Source organism: Rhea pennata, chromosome 17 (genome assembly GCF_028389875.1).
Source record: "Rhea pennata isolate bPtePen1 chromosome 17, bPtePen1.pri, whole genome shotgun sequence".
Classification (NCBI taxonomy): Eukaryota; Metazoa; Chordata; class Aves; order Rheiformes; family Rheidae; genus Rhea; species Rhea pennata.
Genome location: NC_084679.1, coordinates 1,165,680 through 1,171,679, shown reverse-complemented (window position 1 = coordinate 1,171,679; position 6,000 = coordinate 1,165,680). Strand labels below are relative to the sequence as shown.

At 52.5% G+C, this 6,000-nt stretch overlaps 1 long non-coding RNA gene across 1 annotated transcript in view; it reads right to left on the bottom strand.

Moving 5' to 3' along the window:
* Positions 1–338: 338 nt before the first annotated feature.
* LOC134148426 (uncharacterized) overlaps positions 339–6,000 on the bottom strand; it is a 72,880-nt gene continuing 67,218 nt past the window's right edge. The window contains exon 3 of the long non-coding RNA XR_009960205.1: positions 339–432. This is a non-coding gene — a long non-coding RNA (uncharacterized LOC134148426). The remainder of the gene's footprint in view (positions 433–6,000) is intronic.

The following is a 6,000-nucleotide window of genomic DNA, read 5'->3' as shown; positions in this document are numbered from 1 at the left end:
TCAATCCGACACTTTTAGGGTAATTTAACTTAATAATACCTTTGTCTGCACGAGCATTTGTAGCTGAAGGGTTATTACCATAGAAGTTATTTTAGGTTGGTTAATGGTACGTAGCAGCTTCTGAATTGACAGCGCAGATACGCAGGCTGCTGCTCCAGTGTTTACTCTCAGCTCTCTTCCTCGCTTTACAAAGCTTGCCACCCTTCCCTAAAAGTGCCATCAAAATTATTAGCAATTTTCACTCAGGTTCTCATGCACAATTAATTCTTTGTTTAGGAAAAAAAAATCAAAGCGTGCGGGTCCTAGTTGTTACCACTTGGAGAAGGGTCGGGAATCGGTGCTGGGGCTGTTACCGCTGGCAGAAGTTTTGGCTCATTGTAGCTGGTGTTTAACTTGCTGCCTCGGGAGAAGTGGGGAGATGCGAAACGGGTCCTGATGTAGGAAAGAAAAATCCTGGAGGAAAAAACCCAAGAATCTGGCAAGCCAGCGAAGGAGCCCCGTCCTCCCGCCGGGTCCCCTCCCGGCCCTGCAGCTCCCTCCCTGCCGCGTTCCCGGCCGCGGCGGCCGGGCGAGACCTTTCGCGGGGCCGGGCGAGCGCGGGGCGCTCCGCTCTCCGGCTCCACGGCTGCCAGAAGATTAAATTCTGCTCCTGTCTGGGGAATTCGATGATAAAAAGTCCCTTCTAGACGGAATCTAGATAATGAACAGCTCCCTGGCTTCGCAGGGCGAGGAGAGAGCGTGGAGTTATTACTGCATTAAAAAATCTCCAAAGTCAACTAAATTCACCACAGAAGCCGAGAACCAAAATTCTTCTTCATTACAGCAAGGTAGTGCATTAAACGTTATAAATAACGCTATGCTAATTGCCAGATGGGCGGTATGGATAGCTGCGGGCTTGCAGTGGGTGCGCGGATGCTCGAGCAGAAGCTGTCTCCCACTCGCTCTTCCTCCCCCACCCTCTGCCGTCCATCACCTGCTCCGAGATAGCCGCAGAGTGATTTCTTCAGCAGGAAAACGCACTTCCAGTAAGCATCAAAAAGGCACGCTGCGGAGCGTTCGAGGGCCCGCGGCGCTGCCGGCTCACGCCCGACTCGGCGCGCAGCAGTGCGGGGACGGTACCGCGCCTGCACCCGAGCGGTGCCGCCGGCGCGGCGAGGGCGCGCGCTGCCCGGCGTGGCGGTGCCGCTGCCGAGCGGGAGGCAGAGGCCGTTTCACTGCCATCTTGCTCATCTCTTTCCCTGCTGACGTCTTCAGTTAAAAATTTAAAAAGGAGTTTGAGCAGCAGCAAAAACACGGTGGCGCCCGCGGCGCTCGCCGCGTGGCGTCTGCCCCGCCGCGCGGCGGCTGCACGCGCCAGGCGAGCCGCCAGCCGAACGCGCCCGCGCGCCGGCACGGGGCACGTGAGCAAACCCCCGGGCAGCCCCACCACGGGTAGCCAGCGCCGCGGCACGGATTTTCTGCAAAGAATTTGCCTATAATCTGCTTTTCTTCTTTTCTTATCTTACCTGCAACAAGACAATAAAAAAATAAGCCACCAGGCAGCTTGCTGAGCTCCGCCGCCGGGCTCTGCAGCAGAGCAGGGAGCGGGCAGAGCCAGCACGCGCACAGCAGAGCGAGACCAGCGCTGCTGCCCTGCTGCCGGGGGGCGACGGCGGCCGTGCCGGGCAGAGACCTGCTTCCTGCCTCCCTCGGAGGCTCCCTGGGGGTTGCTCTTCTGCAAAACATCCGCGTCCCCTCGGTACGCTGAGGTTTTACTGGAACTAAAGGGACCAAGTTCAGCAGCTTTAACTACAACGCCGATGGTGCATTAACGAAGCTGAGCAAAGGATATGGTCAGTGCTGTTAGGTATCCTGCTCGAGCGCGCGCTCCGGACCGGGACCGGGACCGGGGCCGTGCCCCTTGCCTTGCACCACCGTGAGGATGCCACCGGCAGGAGACGGACACCGGGCAGCAGCCACGGAGGGAACTCGGTGCCAGAGCTGCATTTCATAAATGCCCGACTCCGGCCCTGCATTTAAAACCTTATAATTATGCAGAGCAAAAGGAAAGGACAGGCCAAGATACAGAATAGCTGCAATAAACAACGCCGTGACACGTTTCTGGTATTAGTCATTGAGAAACAGGGAAGCTGAATATTTATCTGGGAAGGTATTCGGGTTATCAACTAATTAAAAAGGCTCCTGACTGCTGGAGGCTGTGCTATTTCATACAAAGTGTAGTCCCTCCGGACCGTGTTTAGGGCAGGAAAAGATTTACACCTTTGCAAAAAGTTATTCTTTTTACTAAGGCTGTGCTTAATAGGAAATTTTCAGAAGAGTTTGCTAAATAAAAAAGGAATTGAGTCTCTGATGGAAGTCTTTTGCTTTCCTATCTTGCTTTCATTTAGGTCAGGCCATGCCGTCCCTCTCGCAGACACAGCTCTCACTAACTTTCATTCGTCCTTTTCGTGTGTCACACAGCCAAACCCTCTGCAGCTCTAACATCACCACTGTCATTTCTGAACTCCAAGTTAAACCATTTGGACTTGGTCAATAGATTTTACGGTCTTTTCCCTGGTCCGAGGGGATTGTATAAAGCTAGCATCCTGCAGTGCTCCTCTGCTCTCTCTGATGAATTATTTTCTGGGAGATGGGAAAGATACAGGAAGATGCCTAGTGCTCTCATTGCCTTTCCTTGCCTTGATGGGAAGCAGCAAGGGCTATTTAGGGATGGCAGAAACTTGCAGCATAAAGACGCTTTCTGACCTTCAAAAACATCAACACAAAATTGCCAGAAAACAATCCAGCGGGCGAGCTGAGCCACATCAGGACTTCGAGGTTCACCCATCACCGTGCTCTGCAAAAAGACGTCTCTGACAGCGCCGAATAAAAGCAGAAATAGCAATTTCTCACCGAGGATCTCGCCTGACATCTCTCTGCCCTGTGAGCAGCAGGGACTCGCCGCGCTCAGGTACAGCCTGTTTGTTTGCCGCTGCTTCAGTTGACACTGCTGATTAGAGAAGACAGCGGCCGGCCGGCCGCAGCGCGGGGAAGCGGGCCCGGCCGGCGGCTGCGAGGCCTCGTCCTGACCCCGCGCCTCGGTGCTCCTGCCCTGCATCTGCAGCTAAATAAACGAAGTAAATCATCCTGGCAGATAGATAATTAAATAATTATCAGCCACTTAATAACAAGGAGTGGGTGTTCGGAATTAGCATATTAGACAGTGTCTTTAAGGGCTAATTGTTGCATTACATCAGAGTTACTCATTCATTATTCTTGTCATTTCGGGTGATAATTTGCACTTTAGGAGACAGAGACAATTTTAGCAGGCAATTAGAGACATGTCAGGCTTGGCCTAGTGAGTTACTGTCACAATCATTGCATTTTTTCCGGTGTCCTCATTTGCAGGAGTGTATTTAAGGGCAGTTTAGTAATTTCATGGTCAGGCAAAATAGGCGACGACACCAGGAGAGACAGTCTGGGTCGGGAGCAAAACCCGATTCCTGGCGCGCGGGCGGGAACGGATCGCTGCGCGCCGGCGCGGCCGGGCGGCTGTCCCCGCGGCGCGGTGCCGCCGGAGGGGCCGCGGGCTGCAGCGGTACCGACGCTGCACAGAACCTTCCCCCCGCAAGAAGAAAGAGGGAGGTGTGCTGAATTGCTAGCTGAGACGCCCTGGGTGCCGGGCGGTCCTTGCTCTCGGCGAGAGCAGGGGCGCACGGCTGGCGCTCACCGGGGTTTGGACGCGGCGTCCCCGGGCAAAACGCAGGCGCACGACAGCTCGTGGCAGAGCCGCGCTCCGGGAAACGCCGCCCGGCCATCGGCCTCCGCCTGCCAGAGAAGCTCCAGCAAACCGTCGCGGCCAAAATCCTCGCAGAAGCGGCGCGCGAAGAGGCGACCGAGCCGCCCCTTAGGAAGATGCTCGCCAGCAGCTCTCGGTTCGCTTCGCCCAGGCACCGCGCCGCCGCGACCCACGGCCGCGGCACCGCCGGCCGGCGCGAGCGGGGCAGCGTGCCCGGAGCGCAGCACGTCGGCCGGCCAGGCAGATGCAAACTGCATCGCTGCCTTATCAGTCAGGCTAAATACAACGATGTGCGCCGTGATTTTACAGACCCACTGAGCCTTAGAATTATGACAAGGATTAAATATTCCTTAACCTACAACTGAAGGGAAAAACTGGATACGCAACAGATGCACCTTGGGATACATGCATTATAAGGGCATATACAGTCAAATAGAGTTAATTAAGCTAAAACCACAGTAAATCTGTCAGCTCCATATTAACACTATAGTCAAAATTGTGGAAAATATAGTATTTTCTATAATAAATCCTCTTCTGCTACAGATTTATGTTGGCATCTGCATAGTTACCATAGTTTTACAATAATCATTGATCAATCAAAGTTTTATGACAAAACTATAATTTTACTGTGTTTCTTTCTTACTTAGTTTCCTAGTTTGCTTAATTTCCAGAATGCAATACAGTAAATCTTTTGATCTGAGATATTAAGTAGATAATAAGAATGCCATATAAGATTTGCTTATATTTTAAACTGTCTTTACAAATGATTTATAATTAGGACCAAATCTAAGACAAAACATTATTAAAGTCGAAACCCTCCATAAATTACTAGAGTTTGCTTATGCCTGTGATAATTTATTAGGGTTTTACTACAGTATTTTCTCTGGTGATATCCAAAGCTTTATATGTCATAAATGGAAAATATGAGTTTGTAAACTACACAGAAAACAAGAATGATCCCCAGTGACCTGAGATGACAGACTCATACTCTGACACAACATCAAAATCATTTTTCAGTGGAAATATTACAGTACCGATAATGTAATTGTGCCAGTCTCTAAATGCATTTATTGTGTTTAAAATTAAATCTTTATTTATACGGTTTTTTAAAAGTTGTCCCATTTATAAAAAGTACCTAACCTGTAAATAGACCGGCTGAAGAACTGCTCTGTCCGGCTCTCCCGACACCGCAGAGACTGCTCGCACGTGGAAAAGCCTCCGAGTCTGGTGGAGGTGTGCTCGGGAGCGGAGCTCGCCGCGGGGCCGCTCCCCGCTCCCGCACCCTCCGCTTCCCGCGCTCTGCTCAGTCCCCGATGCAGCTGCGCAGCGACGGCTCTTTTTATTCTAACTCCACATTTAGTTTTCCAGTGTGATCCTGCTGCAGCGTGACGGCAAGCTGCCCCAGCCCGGGGCACCGCACCCGGCCCTCCTGGCGCCGCGCGCGGCCCGGGGCACGGTCCGTCCGGCGTGCCGCACGTGGCCGGAGGCAGCACCGCGCACGGCGCCGAGCGGGGGAACGCCAGTCCGCCGCTCTGCTAAAATAGAGGAAAATAAAGTGGTAAAACCAGACACGACGACAGAAAAGACTGCTCGCCGAAGCCGCGGTAACCCACCGCTCCAGCAGCTCGCGCCGGCACCGTCGCAGTGCCGCCGGGAGCCCGACGGAGCCGCGGTTTGTTACCGGCCCCCCGCTCCGCATGCGCTGGCGCGGGCGGCGGCAACCTCCGCCCGGCCTGCCCCCTCCCCAGCGCCCCGGCGCGAGGCAAACCGCCCCGAAAACGCCCCGGCAGCCCCGCAAGCGTCCGAGCAGCAACCTCGGCAGGAAATTCTGCTCGTGCTGAGAGCGGCTCCACAAAAGATGCGTTTTTTCCTAAAAGGGATTTGTATTTCTGAGAAAAATCATTCATATCTTTTCTTATCGATGTCTGCAGTTTGTCAGCTGTACGTATAAATTAAAAGTCCCTGTGATAACACTGAACTAATCTACACGGCTTAGCTCCTAGGCTTCGTCACGATGTGGATACCCAGGAAAACAATCTGAATTAAACTACAGTACAAACTGAAAGTGGATTAGTTAACTTGCATTAAACTCATTTGTGGACACTCATTCAGAATTAAAATCCTGTTAATTTGGTTTAGTTCAATTTATGAGGCACTTTAATTCTAAATAAGACTTTCACTGCAGGAGGGGATTTAATGAGGTTTAGCTAATCCACTGTAAA